At 38.6% G+C, this 19,172-nt stretch overlaps 1 long non-coding RNA gene across 2 annotated transcripts in view; it reads left to right on the top strand.

Moving 5' to 3' along the window:
- LOC115651542 overlaps nt 1–19,172 on the top strand; it is a 41,574-nt gene that overhangs the window by 8,372 nt on the left and 14,030 nt on the right. The window contains exons 2-5 of one of the 2 annotated variants that reach the window (XR_004000383.1): nt 9,526–9,618; nt 10,587–10,670; nt 16,857–16,992; nt 18,291–18,397. This is a non-coding gene — a long non-coding RNA (uncharacterized LOC115651542). The remainder of the gene's footprint in view (nt 1–9,525; nt 9,619–10,586; nt 10,671–16,856; nt 16,993–18,290; nt 18,398–19,172) is intronic. The other variant, XR_004000384.1, reaches the window with a different exon arrangement.

Genomic DNA, 19,172 nt, shown 5'->3' with positions numbered 1-19,172 from the left:
TGTGGCTAGAGGACTTCAGTCTCCAGTATTGTTGCACCATTCTTGTGCCTTCAGCTCCCATGAGAAAGTGATTTTTTTCTTATCATATAAATACAATAAAATCAGGCTATCTTTCTACTTGAAGTTCTGCCACAAATCATGAATAGCTTTCACACCATAGAAAGAATTAAAACAAAATTAACTGGGTAACATAGCACTTCACTATTAGGAATTCAGATATAGTTTAATGCATTTCAGTGGAAGTTGAGGCTGTTGAGAATCTGTCAGGATCTATGATACTTGGTCACAGCAGTTTTCTTTTACTACTGCTATTTTACCCATCCCAACATCTGCTCACCTGGTAGGATTACTACTACTGTTTCACCCATCCCATAACAATCTCACCTGGTAGGACCCTCCCCTATGGATAAGGCAATAGAATAAAACTGCTTATAGATTACACATCCCTGGCAATAGAAAAGATTGCCTCATGGGAATCTCCCTAAATGGAATTTCTGTGTGTCTTCAGGAGAGATGAGTTTTCACTAAGTGTGTTTTTAAAATCTCTAAAAAGAAGGAGGAGTACTGGTTCGCTATCTCTTCATTGAATGTTGCTGTTGTATTTCTCAGTGGGGGGCTGCTGTGTTAATTATACAGCCCTCTGTTCCCCACCAGGAGTCAATTCTCATAATGAGAGCCTAAGATGGAGATATTCAGGTTCATTCAAATACCATTAGAAATCAAAGAGTTTCAAACACTAGTCTGAGATAAATTTTAACATTAACTTCAAATATTTTTTCTTTTAATGAAACAATAGAACTGCCTAAAAATTACTCATAACAAACAAAATCAACAAAGCTCTAAAATGTATCTGAAAACAACTTTAAAAGTGTTTGCATGTCAGTGGTTTCGAAAGGGGCCTGTGTCCTCTCCAATCTAATCTGCCTCAGGATGTCAGCTTCCTCTTTGATTGTTCTCCTTCAGAGGCTGAAACATTTGCATGTGTGATGTACTCCTCTGTGTAGCTAGATGCAGTAGTTAGAACTTCTCCTTTAGTTAGATGCAGTAGTTAGAACTTCTCCGTTCATGACAGGCCTCATTTCTCCTCTCTAATCCCCTCCCACTCCTTCTGGGGATTGTTGTCACAGGGCACAGTATTAGTAGGGTATCCATATCCCTTGATTTTTTTTTAGTAGGCAGGCAAAGCTGAGCCCAAAACCATTCTGGTGGCATCAGGGAGGGGCAATTTGCATTAGGTACCTAATCTCAGATAATTACCCTTTTGAAATGGAACTCTCACATTGGGAAAAAAGTGTTCACACACGATACAATTTACTTGGCTTGCTATAATGTTAGATACTGTTTGAATGTCACTATGTGACACCTCGTCTCTACGGCTTATCCTTACTGTCCAGTCTCTTGTCCTAAAGTCGCCTTTAGGACTTCACTGAAAGCCAAGAATAATAGAAGCTGGGCTTGCTTGCTTAAACACTAAATAGAAAAAGTGTCGAGGAAAGCTGTGGAAATGAAACACTCTGCCTAGTGCAGTGGGGCCTTTATCCAGGATAGGGGCCCCATAGGTGCTCCCACATTATAATAAAATAAAGGTAAAATAGAATTGCCTTTGGTTTGAAGTCATAAAATTTTCTATTTCCCCTGCCTCCACCACTTTCCACGGCACTGCTGTCATAACATTTCTCCCAGATCTAGACCTTAGCATCCAAAATATGGGTGTTAGCATGAAAACCTCCAAGCTTAGTTACCAGCTTGGACCTGGTAAAGCTGCCACCACCCAAAAAATTAGAGTGATTTGGGGCACTCTAGTCCCCTCAACAACCTTCCCTGGGGACCCCAAGACCTAAATTCCTTGAGTCTTACAACAAAGGGGAATAAACCATTTCCCCCCCTTCTCCCTTCCAGGTGTTCCCTCCCTGGGTTCCTGGAGAGATACACAGAAGCAAGCTCCGTGAATCTAAACAGAGGGACTCCACGCTCCCTATTTCCAGTCCTGGAAACAGAAGTACCGAGAGGTCTAATCCCCCCCCCCCCCGCTTCACCTAGAGGGTATGCAAAGTCAGGCTTAGTAAATCTAACACAAAGAGATTTTCCCCCTGACGTCTTTCTCCCACCAATTCCCTGGTGAGCTGCAGACTCAATTCCCTGGAGTCCCCACTAAAGAAAAACTCCAACAGGTCTTAAAAAGAAAGCTTTATATAAAAAGAAAGAAAAGGACATAAAAATGGTCTCTCTGTATTAAGGTGACAAATACAGGGTCAATTGCTTAAAAGAAAAATGAATAAACAGCCTTATCCAAAAAGAATACAATTTAACACATTCCAGCAACTACACACATGTAAATACAAAAGAAAACAATATAAACCTATGGTCTTCCTATCTTTGTACTTACAACTTGGAAACAGAAGATTAGAAAGCTGGAGATAGAAAAATCACTCTCATAGCCGAGAGGGTCAGACACAAGACAAAGAACAAAGAACTCACACCCAAAACTTCCCTCCACCCAGATTTGAAAAAGTCTTGTTTCCTGATTGGTCCTCTGGTCAGGTGTTTCAGGTTACTCCTTTCCAGGTGAAAGAGACATTAACCCTTAGCTATCTGTTTATGACAACTGCACTCAGTGTATTATCTTGCAACCTCAGCTTGGAGTCTATGGCCTTTTTTGCTGGATGTTAGAAACTGAACAAAAGCCTCTCTTAAATTGAGTATATTTAGGCAGCCCTTATACAGGGTGCCCACCATGCCCCTCAGTTTTATTATCTGTTTTGGGCCGGGACCATGGGTCAGATCTTTAGCTGGTATAAACTGACATAGTTCCATTGACTTGAGTGGAGGGTCACTCATTTACACCTGCTGAGGATCTGGCCCTATTTTGTGCTTGTTTCTTGGAGGCACCTAAGAAATAATAAAGGATAATAATGTTCCAGGATTAGGTTGCAAAAGATAGGGGTAGAAACTTCTTTTTCTCTTCCTTAGGCACTTCTTCCTCTTCCCTCACTCCCTCCAACCACCCCTTCAAGGGTCTTAGTAATAGTCATTCCCTTCAAAGCAACTACCAGGTAAGAGATGTTCTAACAAGTTCCTATCTTTGATTTTAGCCAATTGCACTATTCATCTACCGCTGCATTGGATATCTCGGTACAGAGGAGCTGGCTGACAGCATCCCATGTAGTAATGGTATGTGGCGCAGCACAATTCAAACACATTATTATTACAGTTAAAGTGTGATGATAGCATCTGTGAAATTGTAACCAACCCATCAAGGAACGTGCAGAATTGAAGTGAACAGTTACACTGGCTATAGAGACTAGTGCTCATAAATCATCTAACAAGCTAAGTATAGACAAAGCTGAGGATTTATAAAACATCCCAAATGCAGTCTTTCCTTTCCCCTCCTGCTATACTGTCACCTTTTCCACGACTGGCTACCAGAGGATGGTATTCTTCCTCTGAGTTTGTTGCCAGAACATCTCCAACTGGTTACAAAATGATTTTTGGTGAGAATCTTGTCACCTTGTTTGATGCTTTCTTGAATCTTTATACTGTTCAGTGGAGTAATGTAAACTATATCTGAGTGGTTCTCGCATTGGAATATATGTGCCTCAAGGGGTATGTAAAGTCATGAGATGAAAAAAAAAATGAAAGCAGTAGCAGCCTGACAGTGGGGTTGTTTTACTTTCTTAAACTGTCTTTAGTATAAGCGAGTTCTGGGAGCCACTGAAAACTGGCAAATGCCTCGCTAGTGATGGTATGCAATAGCAAACTCGCAGCATGTCTGAAAACCAATGCATTGTGATCAGTAACTTGTTCTTTCTGTTAATTTTACTGCAACCCAATGAATGTAGAAAGCAGCCTAGGGAGATCTCAGGAAAATATAAACATCCTCAGTCATCATAGAACAATTGTCAATGCCAAGTATAAACACTCTCACCCCCCCCCCCAAATCATTAAGGGGATGGTGTGGGGTAAATCCCCCTTCGCATGGGCAGTCCAACCTTATCTGATGTTCCTTTGCATTGCACAGCAACTTCACAAAAGCATGGTTAATGACCAGTCTTGCCTTTTGAGGTCATGTGGTGGTAGGGAGTAGCTTTGGGCTAGGGGTTTCCAAGATTAAAAACCCAGGGGTTGAAGGAGGAACAAGGAATAGTAGCTCACATCCTCATAAGGGTTTAGGGTCCTAACCTGGGCTAATGTGTTTAATCTGTGAGATTCCAGGAGAGTCCAGAAGAGACAGAGGCACAGGAGAGCTGCTTCTTTGTAAATAAATTCCGCTAAGAAAATACTCTGACTCTGTATCATTAAGCTCTCCTCCAACAGCAAATTGACCTGCAAGGCCTCAAAATCTGCCACAACTCTGCAAAGGGGAAACAGTAAGAGGATACTAAAAAGAAGAGGAAAAAGATAATATGGAAGGAAAGACCTATACTAGTAAGTTTTTAATTTAACCCGCAAAAGCTAAATTCTGCCACACTTACTCCCAATAGGTAGCATCTTACTTCATGAACAACCCCAGTGATTTCAGTGGCATTACTTGAAGAATAAGGTATTGTGGGTAACAGAGGCAGACAGAAGTCTTAAAGATGTGTGTGTTGAAAGGAAACAAGAGGTAGGAGCAATTTAGTCAGGTCTGACATACGTACTGATTTTGGATATGTAGCTGGAGAATCACCACATTTAGCTGTTAACTCTTATTTAGTGGTATATATTTTAAAATGTATTTAAGATGAAATACAGAATTGTCTGGTCCTAACTGTTTTGGGTTTAAGTGTTCTATGCTTGGCATGACTCATGACACACCAGAAATGTTTTTGGAGCCACAGCACTCCTGAATGCAGCAGGTGGGAAATGGTGGGAAATTATTTATTTTAATTGAAACAGATTTAAACTCCCCACCGAAGAGCAGCCATCTGCAGTGGCCATTTGAGCAACCTGGGCCTAAATTTACAAACAAGAAGAGGTCAAACCAAGCAGCAGCCACCGTTCTCCCTCCCACAACACATCTTACTGATCAGTAGTCACCAAACCCAACATAGATTAAAACTCCCACCCCAACCTCTACTTTTCTCCCATTCACAAATCCCATCCTCTGTGTGCATTAGCCCCTCTCCCATGACTACTCAGTGTGCTTGGAAAGTCAACATATTCTGGCTCTGTGGGACTGGGGATAGATGGGAAAAGGGGAGAGTGCACCTTTGCAAGATGAAAGATGTATGTCTTGGAACATTTAGGAGACAGGCCGCAGTTCTCTTTAATTTCTTCCCCGGTTTCTCTCCTCTAGAAGTCCTTGTTCATTTCTTTAAGTATACATTAAATGTATTACATAAGAAAGTCAGTAAATGGGCTATGACAAAAAGAACCATAACAGTTGTGTTGTTTTGTTGTTATCTCCACCGTGGCTCTACCTCTACATTATTTCAGAGAGGGAAAGAGCAAACTAGCAAGATGTACATCTCTGGACATAGATGCACAGAGTTGTATTCTGCATCTCACTAAGGTGGGAGCAAAGCCCTGACAAACCAGCTTTGGAGAGGGATGGAAGAGCGATTAGCAGCTCAGCATCATGCTCACCTCCTTCCCCAAGACTTTCAGAAGCCCCTGAGATTCCATTGTGCTAGGTTGGAATATTAGGGATGAGGGAGGGAGATGAAATGTGGTATCATCCCAGTGGAGATTTCTTTGCAGTGAATAATGCTGGCCCAGGATCCCCACTCTTCCTCCTTCCCCCAGCAGTGAATCTCATATGTGTATGTGTGTAATTATATAGATATACCCACACCCACACACATACACATACATGCATCTTCTTGAACAGCCTTTAATAGCACGTCTCTGCAGAGAAAGCAGTGTGAAGACACTATATCTCTGTGTTACGGTCCCTGCTCTTTGTCTATCTCATGAGTCACAGGATTTCTCTGTGGATCTCAGCACATCCAAGATTTTGGTGGGTCTCACCTCCTGCCAGTTCTGTGAAATGGAGGTGAAAACTCCATTCTCAAAGGGAGCAATAAAATGGAAACTCCATAAATACACATTCATGGAGTAACCCAGCCATTGGGCAGGTTTTCCTGTGCAGGGCTGCATCTGGTCAAGAGTGGTCATTGTCTGCTATAGATCTTAGTTTGGATGGGAACACATTTCTGGCTCCCTTCCACTGCACTTTTAAACAATATATCTCATTTCATCAGTAGGCACGCAGACTTGCTTTCTTACCATTTAGATTAGGCTAGCATGACACTTTTGATGACACTTAGGAAGAGATGATTGAGCTACCCAAGTAACTAGTTAAAAAAATTCCTGGGAAACAAAATACTCAGCTAAAAATATACCCATTGTCATAAGTTCTCCAAAAGGATCCTTTCAAGTTTACAACAGAGAATGAATGTGCATCCAAAAAAAGAATAAAGTCAGCAACTGTGTGTACTTTTCATGACTCTCATAAAAAAAACCTGGCAAACAGATTATTTGTTGGCTTAGTAGATTAGACACAAGGGCTTCTGTAAATTAAAAACAAAAGCAGCTTTGGAACATATTTCACTGTCTCAGTTGGAAAACAAAGATCTTTGCCCCCCCTCCTTCATTTCCTTAGGATAATTAAAAATAAAAAAGTGTGCAGAGCTGAATAAATAAAACAAGGGCTGGGACAAAAAGAAAAAAAGAAAATCGTCCTTCAAAGGGATGTCAGCAATCTGAGTTTTCATTTGTCTTTGCTAAGAAGTATTCTAACAGATAGTCTGAATGTAGTTTATTCTTGTCTATTTATGGAAGTTACTCTTTGAGACTGTGTAATAAAAAAACAATCCGTAATTTCAATCTGTTTTAAATGACGCTTGATTTAAAAACTTCCAAATGCCCCTTTAAACATTACACAATGTTCCAGTGTTTTTTAGCATTCCTTATCGGTTCAAATGCATTAAATGCTTCAGTTATGGGGGATTTTCTTGTAATTCATTCCCCAAAAGTGTGAATGCATTCTTTATGGGTAAAATATGTTCTTATGAATTCATGTTAAATCCTTTTTGGCTATTGTACTTGTCCTTGAGTTTGTAACTGAAAAAAGAGCACAGTTTGTAGTAAAGAACACAGAATATATTTAAAATACAATGCACTATTTAAAAAACCTTCAAATGGGAGGGGGGGAGGGAGGAAGCACAGAAACCATGATGGTAGGATGTCCCAGAGTAGTTCTGTCTTATGCCTCAACATGTTATACAATTATTTACTTTACTATTCAATGACAAATTTAGAAATTGCAATAATGTATACAAATACATGCATGGGCCTATTATTAAAATGCCATTTAGAATGGAATACACACTCATTCTGCCTTGATTTTATGTTTTTTCTGCTCCCACCCCATTTATTTTCCCTGTCTTTATTACAGGGCCAAATCTTGTATTTCTAGCACACCCAAAACTCTGACAAGTCAAAGGGAATTTAAAGTACATGAAGAATGCAGGAGCAGACTGTGAATTTGGAATCATGAAATGACTTTAGAATTCTGAGCATATTGAGCTCTTTAGTTAGTTATCAGTTATGCCTTACCTATGGCAATAATTCCTGAAGATTGTTTGAGTCAGACAAATTTTCATATTATTAGCCACAAATTCTAGTACTGTAATCAGAGGCTAGTATTCATATTCATTCAAGATGTGGACTAGCTGGGAATCCAAATACAAATATTATGAATTGGCTGCCCACAAGACCTTCTCCTAATTAATTCGGTTAGATATGAGCCAAACCCTCCTGAAGTATGAGGGTATAGATGTAACCTGGATCAAACTCACCTGCTTTAGTTTTCACAAAGCCCAAACATGATTGTTAGGGATTTGCAATAAACCACCATTATAGAGAAAAGATAAAACCAAAAGTTTTTATCTGACCCCCCCTCACCGCTTCTCCTGGACTGTGGCAGTCAGATAAAACTCAACTCAGATCCAAACTAGCTCTGGTTTTTGGTTTTGCAAAACCAAAACCCAGCGTCCTTGGTCCCTCTCAAGATTCAGCATAGAATACTCTGCACTCTTAGCTTGTACTGAGGGTCTACTGAACTTCAGCAATGTGCCAGAGACACTGTTCAAAGGAGATGTAAAATTCCAGTCCTGACCATTGGCGTGTTCACGCATCAAAGCAATCCTGCACCTAAATTTTTGCACCACATTATTTCAATAGTGTGTGTACCTGGGCATTCAGCCAGCTAGCTATCTACTTGAGTGAGCAATTGCTGTAATTGCATGTGCAGTTATGTAAATAATTGTGCAACTGTAGCTATGCAGTGATGCACACATATTTGCACATGAAACAGGGCCTCTAGTGAAAAAGCCCTTGACCATACAGTTAATTTTAAGCATGTGAACAGTCCCATTGACATCAATGGGCTTTGTATCATGCTCTATGTGCAGCCCCCTGCACTAGGGCAGTAAGTCTCAGTCCTTGCACGATATCTCCCTTATTCTCAAATGTGAATAGAAATAAGAAGCATGGTATGAGTCCAGCATGCAAGGCTGAGGAGCCATGGACTTAATGGAAATCCTCATGCTAATGAGATGCTTAGCTGCACACTCCACTTTACTAGCATTATTGGCAAAGGCATAGCAGCACTTTCCTTGGTGCAGAATCAGGTTTCTCTGCTCCATTTGGCCTGCTCATCAATTTTTACTTTTTGATGGCATGACTGTATTTTTCAGTGCACACTGAAGTTGATAGGAGCCCTTGAAACTTTGATTAAAGACAGCTGGGATGAAGATGTGGAGTTGTAGGTATTCAAGATGGTCAGAGGATTTTGTATGAAGTTATCTTCACTCTTTGCTTCTGCTGTGTGGTTGCCAAGAGAATACAAAGATACGTAAATAGGTTGGATTGAATTCATAAAGCCTGATTCTCTGCTCATTCATACTGATATAAATCCATTAAGGTCAATAAAGTTATACCAGGGTTGTGGTGTTAAATTTGGTACCCAAGGTACAATAATACCTAAGTACAACTCAGTGAGGAAATAATAATCTCTGATGCATCATTTCTACCTAGGCAGTTTTAAAAATAATTTGATTATTGACCCAGTAATAATAATCATGGTTTCTCTGGGGGCTGAAGTCCTTATGGAAATTTTGTGGTGGAAAAATTACTGCAATTGTACAAACCTCAGTAGCTTTACTGACTCTTTGGAAATACTTCCAGACAGTAGAGCAGAACATGGACTAACGCCTTGCCAAGTTTCTTTCTTCTTTATTTTTCTTTTTCTTAATGTTGAAACAATTTTTCATTTTTCAGAAACTAAACAAGTTTCTCAACATGACAAACTTATTTTTCCCTTTTAAACTCACATGTCAAGCTTTCTCTTTCTCTCTCTCTGTCGTCACTGGTAAAATCTCAGTTTATGGCTTAGTTTCAGGTTAGAGGGAATGTTTATGACCACCTTATAAATCCCTAAAATATAGAGGTTCAGAAAGGAAATGCTGGCACAACCTTAACTATTGTATAACAGCAAAGTAATCATTCCCTGTATAACTCCAACTATGAATATGTTATCAGTCCTTCTAGGGATAAAAATGGTGTTCCCCAGACCCATGATTGATTCTCGAAGGCAACTGCGTGTTCACTCAAAGCAGGTCAGCATACATCTGGGTAAGTCTTTAATTTTTCCCTATGAATTACAGGTGCAGTCTACCTGACTCATGTGTAAAAGATCTTTGTCAAAATTGCACAATGCAGTTTAAAACTTTGCTTCATGGGTTAGGTTCTACAGCCTCATTGTCTGAACTGCTGGGATGGCTAAGGTAATTTGAAAACTTAGTTAAAAATGTGGCCTATTTTAGGTGCATTGATTTTCTGCCAGTGATTTGTTGCATTGGTTTTTTTGGCCCCCTTTCCATGAAAGACCTGCTACATTTTCTTGTGATGGTGATTAAAAGCTATGTCACGCTGCACATGGCTGCCTGAATCTTTCAGAATTGATTATTAATAGAGTTTTTGAACAAACAAAACTGAGTTAATTAGCACATCTGTAATCAGTGATAATCAGCTCCATTCATCTATAACAAACATCCAAGCCTGTTCACAGTACAGTGTAAAATAGGAATGGCAACATTTGGATGTCAATACAATTGGAATGAGCTTTGTTTTTACATAGCCTCAGTCTCTTCTCTGATATTTTTGATTTCATTCATGTGTTCTGTCATGTTCTGTCACTTGTTTGTGTACAAGGTTTGTTAGGTGAAAACTCCACTGTAATTTTAACCGATGGGACCCGATAAATTTCCACAATAAATTGGCAATGAGTGCATTATGAATTTCTGGGACCAGCTCTTTTCTGCTGGTATAAAGCAGCAAAGCACCATTGACTTTACTGATTACAGAGTCCATGGGACCTGACACTCTGAAGATGTAACTCAGTGTAGCTCCATTGGAACTAAGCTTTACGCCAGATGAGTTTCTGGCACCATAAGTACTGAGCCACAATAGCTATAACTGGAGTGTTGGTGATAGCTCCAAAGACTGGAATTGTCAAAGATCACTCATGAGTAGGCTGAAAAATCTCTTATCTCCATTATTCTATATATTTATATATTTTTTTTCTTTTCATTTTAAAAAAGTGCTTTAAGGAAGAGGAAGAAAATAATGAAATAACCCTGAAATTAGAACTCATCAGAGTACATTCTGTAGCTCATGCAATTTTGGTGAGTAAATTGTTGACTCAAGACAGTTCTTTTGAATTGATCTGACAAGCTTATTTATAAAGACATAAAAGAAATAAGGGTGCACACTAGGGAAAATAAAGGGATCTGAGAAAAAGAGAAGAATTTAAATCTTCTACACCCTTTTGTGTATATATATATATATCTGTGCCATTAAATAGTATAGATAAGTAAATGCCATTGTCTAATGTCACATATCATGTAGATGGTACTCTGAGCATACTGTTTGCTCATTTATCTAGGTTTTCATAGGATTCCTCATCATCAATAATATCTCTCTGTTTTATAGGGATTTCTCAGAAATAGTTCTGACTATGAAGTGACTATATAGTGATGAATGCATCTCAAAGAGTTCAGAGTCTGGGCTTGGTTCAGATAGGCAACCCATTGTTTTGGATGCTTACCTGACGTTTCCTGAGTCTGCCAGATCTGGCTAGAAGCCTGATTAAAAACAGGCTTACCCTCTTTACAGCTTTCCAGAATATTTTGCTTCCAATTTCTCCAATGCAAATAGCCTTTCCTGCATTTATTTTCAGCACATCTCGTTAAAAATAGTAATCAAAACCCCTTTTACATTTCAGAATCTTTAAAAAGGTTTAGTTTGGGTTCAGTTTTAGAAGGGTGCACAAGTACTTGCACTGGAAGTGATGTATTTTCTATGGAAGGTGACACTATCTGAGACATTAGGATAATGGTTCCCGTATCCCCTTGCCAGAACCATGGCATAGAGGCAATTAAATGCACTAGGTGAAGCTCTGAGAGCATCCTTCACATCTAGGACTGTTCATGCACAGGGTTGCATTATGTTATTGACCCTGATGATAACTACATGCTGGATGTTTTTTATATGGGGGAGTAGAAACATCTTTTCTAAATCCCTTTGCCAGAATCCTAGCACAGAAACACTTAAACAACTGAGAAGTCTTCACCACTAGGAGTGCACACACAGATACTTTGTGTCTATGTGACAAACAAAAATTAAACTCTGTAATAAATCTTACACTCATGCCATTTTTTCGGTAATAGTTGTTTGGGCAAGGCCTGTTAGGCCTAGGAAAGAAGAGGTTTAAACATTTTCTAAGATTCCCTAGTTCCTTTTCTCTGTTCCCTCTCCCTAAAACTGCTGCCTTTCCCTGAGAGATTCAAAGCTCCTACAGGTTTTTCAAACGTGCCTCTTGATATGAGTATTACTATGCTCATTGAGTCAGTGACAAGATATACCATGTGACTTATGTGGCCAATTATAATTCACCAATATGGCTCAGAATTCAAATATTGAATCACACATACTCACTGAAGTGCTTGTGATCATTTTATGGGGAGAAAGAAAAAAACATACAAACACATTTAAAAAATGAATGTAAGTCACTCTGAGGATATGCTGATGTGCTCTGTGGAAAACATGCTCTACTCCTGGATATTCTTTAAAAAGAGAAATAAACTACGTTTATTCAACCTGGATTAGACAGCTACCCAAGGGTGTGTCTGGGTGCAGAGGGGCAGCAGAGAAATGGGCAGTGTGAACTGGAAGAAGGAACAGAGGGTCGACTGCTAAGAGATTCTGCTTTTTAATCCTGGCTCTGCCTGTGACTTGCTGCGTAGCCTTGGGAAAGTCACTTCATTTTTCTGTCTCACTTTCCCCATCTGTAGAACAGGGATGATAATATTTATCTCTCAGAGGGATCACAAAGATGAGTTAATGAGTTAATGTTGGCATAGTGCTTTGATTATATAGAATACTACATTCTAAATACCATATTATTATTTAAAGCATTATTCATTTTCTTCTGTGGAAACCAGAACCCTCACAGTTTAACATCTCCTCTTCCTGACCTCTTCCCAGCTTAGGGGCAGTGTTGGGGGCATAGTTGGAGTGCTTGTGTACTCCAGCAATACCCGGCCACCAGAATAGCCCCTTGGCCAGCTCTCGGACTGGAGAAGAGTGTAAAGGTGGTGTAAAGCCACTTTTGCCTCCTCATCCCAAGTCCTCTACCAAGCAGAGTTTGGCTGAACCAACGAATTGAACCCATTGATGACATTATCTGCCACAAATTATTTGTTCAACTCTAATTTATAGGTACTTAGCCTAAACCCTTGTGAGATAATAAAACCAGTGCCTTTCCACAAACCTAGACAGATTCCCTCATTGTGGAGGAGAGTGATTCCTTTTCACTTGGGCATCAGCTTCCAACAAGCAGGATGGCCTGGCTGCATTTTCAATACACTCACAGAATCACATACTCTAGGACAAAATGTTTTATTTTAAGATATTTTTTATCTCTATTTTTACCAACAAGGCAGCCAAGTTGCCATGGCCACCAAGTCAGGTCCCAGTGTTGCCAATTTTATGTCTCTTTGCATCACTGGAGGGGCACAAAGTAGTTGGAGTGCACCAATGAGCCTGGCTCATTATGCTGAAATTTGGGTAAAGTATTTGAAAAGGCATCTCTATGTATACAGTTGCTTATGGCTACATGTCCAGATGTGACTGATTTTCTTGGGTAACTTAGAAGAGCTTAAATAATAAAACTGCATCCTCATTATATTACATTAATAATATCTAGCTCTTCTATAGCTCTTTTCATCTTTGTCTTTACATAAGAATGTAATAAGGGCCATACTGGGTCAGACCAAAGGTCCATCTAGCCTAGTATCTTGTCTTTTGACAGTGGCCAATGCCAGGTGCCGCAGAGGGAATGAACAGAACAGGTAATCACCAAGTGATCCATCCCCTGTCGCCCATTCCCAGCGTCTGGCAGAAGTGCTTTGCAAAGAAGTATCATTATCCACATTTTCTGGATGGGGAAACTGATACAAAAAGAGGTGAAGTGACTTGCCTAAGATCACTCAGCAGGTCAGTGGCCAAACCAGGAATAGAAAATTTGCCCAACTTGCCTGAATGTTAGTCCACTACTCTTATCTATGCTTCCTTATATATTTTAAGATTCATGAAATGGAAATGTTGCATATGATCTTTAGCAATGTCTCTTTCACATGCGTCACAACTTGATAACTAGATTATGAGCCAGGATTTGTCCATACTACTTTTTATCTGGCTGATGCTGTGAAAGGCTCTTTGTTCTGGGGTCAGATTTTTTCTGCAGTCACATTTGCATAACCCCCTAAATTTATAATGGGTTTCACAGGTGATTACACAGAATTTGTTCTGGTGTCTCTAAATCTTAGTGACCAAAGGTCTTTTTTGCACATTCTGATTAAACTAGCTCTGTAATCATGTCTACCTTGTCCTGGCTTAGTGAATACAATAAGTTCTCTGAACACAGCTGCCCTGACCATACCTGTTTAATAATGGTCTTATTATCTGGCTTCTTTCTAAATACTGCAGGATTTGCATTCTCTACTTCCACAGTGGCACTAAGTTTGCTGTTGTGATTTCTTGATGGAATACAGCCCTGCTTTTGGATTTCAAGCTGTAAAAAAAATCTACTGCTTCATGTAAAATATTACTTCCTAAATCCAAGTGTAGCCAAGTGCACTGTTAAGATATTTAGAAGGTTCTTAAATTATTTCCACTTTAAAAATATTTTTTATGTATTCCATTTTGTTAACTTTTTAAGTTAGTACATAATTGCTTTCCTGGCTTGACAATGACATAAATGTTTTTTCCCTCTACCAGTGGATAGTTAAATTTGTGTCTTGATATTAAGAACAGATACTACCTTTGAATAGGGCATTGTTTCCTGGCCAGAGCAGTAGCTACCTCCTGTTTTCTTTCAGTTGTAGTTCATGACTGGCAACAAAGCAGCACAAAGAGAAGTAAGAGTATGAATGCATTTCACTATTTTTATTGTTTCATTTCAATGCAACTGCAAAAATTGTTATTTTTTCAACTGTTATCAGATTGCCCCTCCCCTGCCCGAGAAACACTATTTAGCCAAGATTGACTATTTGTAGATGTCAGCCTCTGTCTTTATTTTAATGAGAATACCAGCTCTAAATCCTTTCTGATCACTTTCATTTCTTACTGAGAGTAAATAAGGATATTCCCAATGTGTATAAATCTCAGCTGGCACTGTTTAATCAACTGATCTCAAAGAGGCTGAGGCCTCACGTGTTGTCTGCCATCCACTTTGGCTCTTCAATACTGATATGGTTGACTGTGTTAGTGTGTCTGCCGCTGGCACTGTAATTCAAGTCAAGCAATTTTTAAATTCAGGCTTTTGCCATAAGACTAATGAGTTTCTTTGATTTTGTTTTGTTGAATCCTACCTGAAAAGTACAAAGCAATGAGCTGCTGTTATAGTCAGTTTAGAAAATTCATTTAGGACAGCTCAGGAAAATATAAGTTAGTTTTCTTTCTTTCTTTCTTTCTGAAAATTTTACAGTATTGTCATAGGCATTTTTTTAAAAATCTTTGTTTAAGCTGCCAGGCCCAATGAGGAAACAATTACAGGATGTTGGCTTTAAAAGTGTCTGGCTTTGCCAGATAAGTTTATCTTTTTTTCATTGTGGCTTACAACATGCTAAACTCAAAGCCAAGTTGCTAAACTAAAACTCATGGTAGTTTCAATTTTTTGCACTGGGCTTACAATAAATTGGACAGTTTTTCCACAGTCCTTTTGCCAGTGATTAGTTTCGATGATAGTATGTTTTGAATTTGCTGAGAGATCTACTGCTCTGAGCTTAGTTTTAGTACTTTTAAAAAGCAATCAATAATGCCCATTTTGTAATAAGCAAAATTTATGAACTGACAGGCAAAATGTAATTATAGTGGGTATTCTATACAAGAAAAAAGAGGTGATCTTAAAGCCATCTCAACAATCTGTTTGCACTCATTTTCATTCATATAAATGATTAAGTGGTTCTGTATTGAAACATTTCTCTCTTAAGGCTTAACATGAGTCTGGAAAAGTTGTTGCCAAAGATTTCCATAATGAAGTCAATGACCATTTGCATTAGCTTACTATTGTTACCTACGAACTAGATTTTTCACTTTTATAGCTAAGGCCTCAACTCAGCAGCAACTTAGACACCTTTTATTCCTGCTCTCTGGGGACTTCAATCTGAAAATGTGTAAATTCATGACAAAAGTGTAGTATGCACCAAATAGTTGGTGGGTTTCACAATCAATGAAACTGTTTCCCCCAGACTTTCCCTCTACAAAGAAATGGGTCCTTCCTGAATGAACCACTAGAAGGACATTCCAAAAAACAAAAACAAACAAACAAACAAACAAAAATGAAGGGGGAAAGAAAAGCATTTCCTGGGTTATTAAAAAAAGTAAGATATGCATAATAATTGTTTAAACTTATAGGGACTGATCTAAAATCCACTGAAGTCTTTGGAAAGTCTCCCATTGACTCCAGTGGGATTGGATCAAACCCATACAAGGAGATGTTAATTTAAAACCTGTCCAGAGACAGGTCACAGCTACATGCTCTTCACTCTGTTTATTCAACTTTACAACATTTCATGTCTTTCTGGTGACCATTCTCTTGTTTAACAATCAGGAGCCATAGTGAATCTCAGCAGGAGCTCCTCTGTTCAGACGGCTTAGGCAATGCCCACCTACTTTAGAATCAGGTAGATTCTGTTCTTTTTCCATTGTTGGAAATTGATTCCAAGTAGATGACTGACTCCATGCCACTTTTGCCTACCTGCTTTCAAGTATTACCAGCCTGCTGCTAAAACACTTGCCAAAGGCTCCTCTTTTATACTTATTTTTCCAATATTTCCTCTTAAAATATCTTTAGTTATTTAATATTATATTTAGAAAAATACAGATGTTCCACATTAGATCCAGCCATAGGTACATCGGATGTAGTATTCTGCCCCCAGCTGTGACCACTACCTGAAGTCAACGATAAAACTCCCATTGACTGCATTAATGCATTAATGCAGGAACAAGCCCATAATGCACCCTGCCAATGATGCAATATTGGATGGGGACGGGATTTTTTCTGTATACCTAAATTTATGATTCAATTAATTTTGCCCATAATTGGAGTTAAACTGAGTGAAAACTAGCAGCCTCACTCCTAGACCATATTGGAAAACTCTGAGCAAACTCTATTAGAGGAGGAAAAAAAAACTCATGGAAGGCTCTGTGAGCAATGAGCACTCTGTGCACAGATCTGTGTACCTACACAGAGCATCACTGACTTCCCATGCAGACTTAGAGACTGGCCTGCCTTGATCTTATTGCAGGATTGGGACCCAAAGATTTACAATAGGAGAAGAGGCAAGTGGAGGATAAAAGGAGGAATGTGAACCAACTCTCAGATATGCTTTTACTTGGTTTTCAATGTTTCAGAACAGCACAATGAAGACGATTGTTATGCCAGTAAGTCAGATGCAAATTCCAGTTACAAACATTACATCAGTTTTCTTAGTGGGGATTAAAGTAGACCTTCCCAATACCCATATTTCATTTGTGGGAAGCAAAATAATGATGGTGTGTGCTACTAGGCTAAAGATAATTTATATGCTGTGTGTGAAACTTATTTTTCATTAAATCAGGCCTAAAGATGTTTATATGGATTTGACTAGTGAGATTAGTAAGTAGCATATGTTTTATATGCTTATTTCACATCAGAGAATGGTATAAATGTTTTAATGACTAGCTTGTGACCAAGTAGGTAATTTGAAGACATGTGAAATTGATATTAGTCATCAGATCTCATGTTAAGTTTATTTAACAACTTATGATAGCAAAAAAGTCTGCTGAGGTGAACCCCAGTCTCTCTCAGAGGTGAATGCTTATCTCAGGCTCAGGACAAAAGGCTACCTCATCAAATAAAGACTGAAGCTCAGTTTCTGGTGAGGTATTATAGCCAGCCGTCCTGAGTCCCAGTCTGTTTAATAAGAAAGCTTGCTGATCTAAGCCCAGTTTCTGTTTGGTAATGTGGTCTGCTGAATTGAGTTCCAGTGTCTATTTATTAGCATGGACTGCCAGCCTGACTACCTTTCCCTGTTTGGGAAGATAATCTAGATATCTGAGCCTTGCTCTCATTATGGCGTGATTTTGTCTGATTAGTGACTCTGCTCTGTTCTTCAGAACAGCCTGATTGGAGACTCTGAAAACCTAGCTTTCTTGCCACAGGAATGACCAGTGTGTAAAGATCCACCTGGTTTATAATAATAATTGCTATCAATCCCTAAGTGCTACCGAGAATGTACATTAAATATCAAGCTAAGATACCGCAGGGCACTTGTGAGCACACCAGGAAAGAATTGTGGGTGTTGTTTGTTTATACAGTGATAGCAAAGATCCTTAGGCTCTTCCACAAGAGAAATAATAAATAATAATAACAGGCACTTTAGAAATGAAGACAGGCACACAGACAAATAAAATGCATTTTGGAATTAGTTTGCCCCAAAGAAAGAGAAAGGTAATTAGCCCAGTTTTCATTCTGGGAGCTGAACTTTCTGTTTTCAAGTCTTCCAATGCAGAATATACTGGCTAGAAAAATGCGTGCAAGTCTGTTCTGTGGTACTGAATTTTGTGATGTGACTGCAATTAGAAAACATCACTTTACTAAGGCAGAGGCAACAGTATGTTATTGAAACTCTTTTTTTTAAAAGTAAAACAATTTTTAAAATGTAACTAGTTTAGAATCTGTCATTTTATATTGTTTTCAGGCTAACAAAAATGACAGGACAAAGAAGCATACCTTGAAATTAAAATGAAAATTCAGAACAGATGTCAGGAAATATTTTTCATGTTGAATGTGCAGATATCCAACCAGGTAAGGCAAAAGCATTTTCCCATTTAGGAAATAATTAGATGGGCTGCCATGGACAAAATGGCTTCCCAATTTCCTTTTTCTCTAATTCTCATACATTCTTATTATACTCCAGTTGCTACTCGATTTTCCCTGACTGGAAGCTTCATCATATGGACATCAACTTTGTTCTTATAAAAATGAATGAACTACTAGCTGCTAAGTGAACAGCTACCTAGTTGGCTATTACTCTTCCTATATTATATACAATCATGCCACTATGGTTAAGGGTTAACAGTGTTTCCATTTTAAACTCTGGAGTTTTAAAGGGCTTGTATCACAGTTGTAAAATTCAGTCCAGGTGGGAATGTGGGTGACAGAGAATTTATTTCCTTATTTTTATAATCTGTGAGGAATATTATTATTATTTTTTAAATTATAAGAATGTAATGAAAAAATTACCAAGTTATGAAACTATTCAGAAATTTAAAAATGATTGCTGTTGATCAGAGCAACAAAAGATTATTTTTGTCTGTAGCACAGGGTTGGGAGTTAGGAGATCTTACTTGTATTTATCAATTTATTCCAAAATCTGCCATGTATTTCCTATGTAATGTTGAACAGGTCACTTAGTTCATCATCACTCAGTTTTCCTATGAGGACAATGGGATACTGATATTTTCTTACCTTATTAAGGTGCTGTTTGTGAAGTTTTATCCACCAGTATTTATAAAGAGCTTTGAGATCCTCAAGTTAAAATCTGTAGACGTGCAAAGTATTAATTATCGTTATTTGTATT

The sequence above is a fragment of the Gopherus evgoodei genome, chromosome 4 (genome assembly GCF_007399415.2).
Source record: "Gopherus evgoodei ecotype Sinaloan lineage chromosome 4, rGopEvg1_v1.p, whole genome shotgun sequence".
Lineage (NCBI taxonomy): Eukaryota > Metazoa > Chordata > Testudines > Testudinidae > Gopherus > Gopherus evgoodei.
The sequence above is the reverse complement of the archived record's forward strand: the minus strand, read 5'-3'. Positions and strand labels throughout refer to the sequence as shown.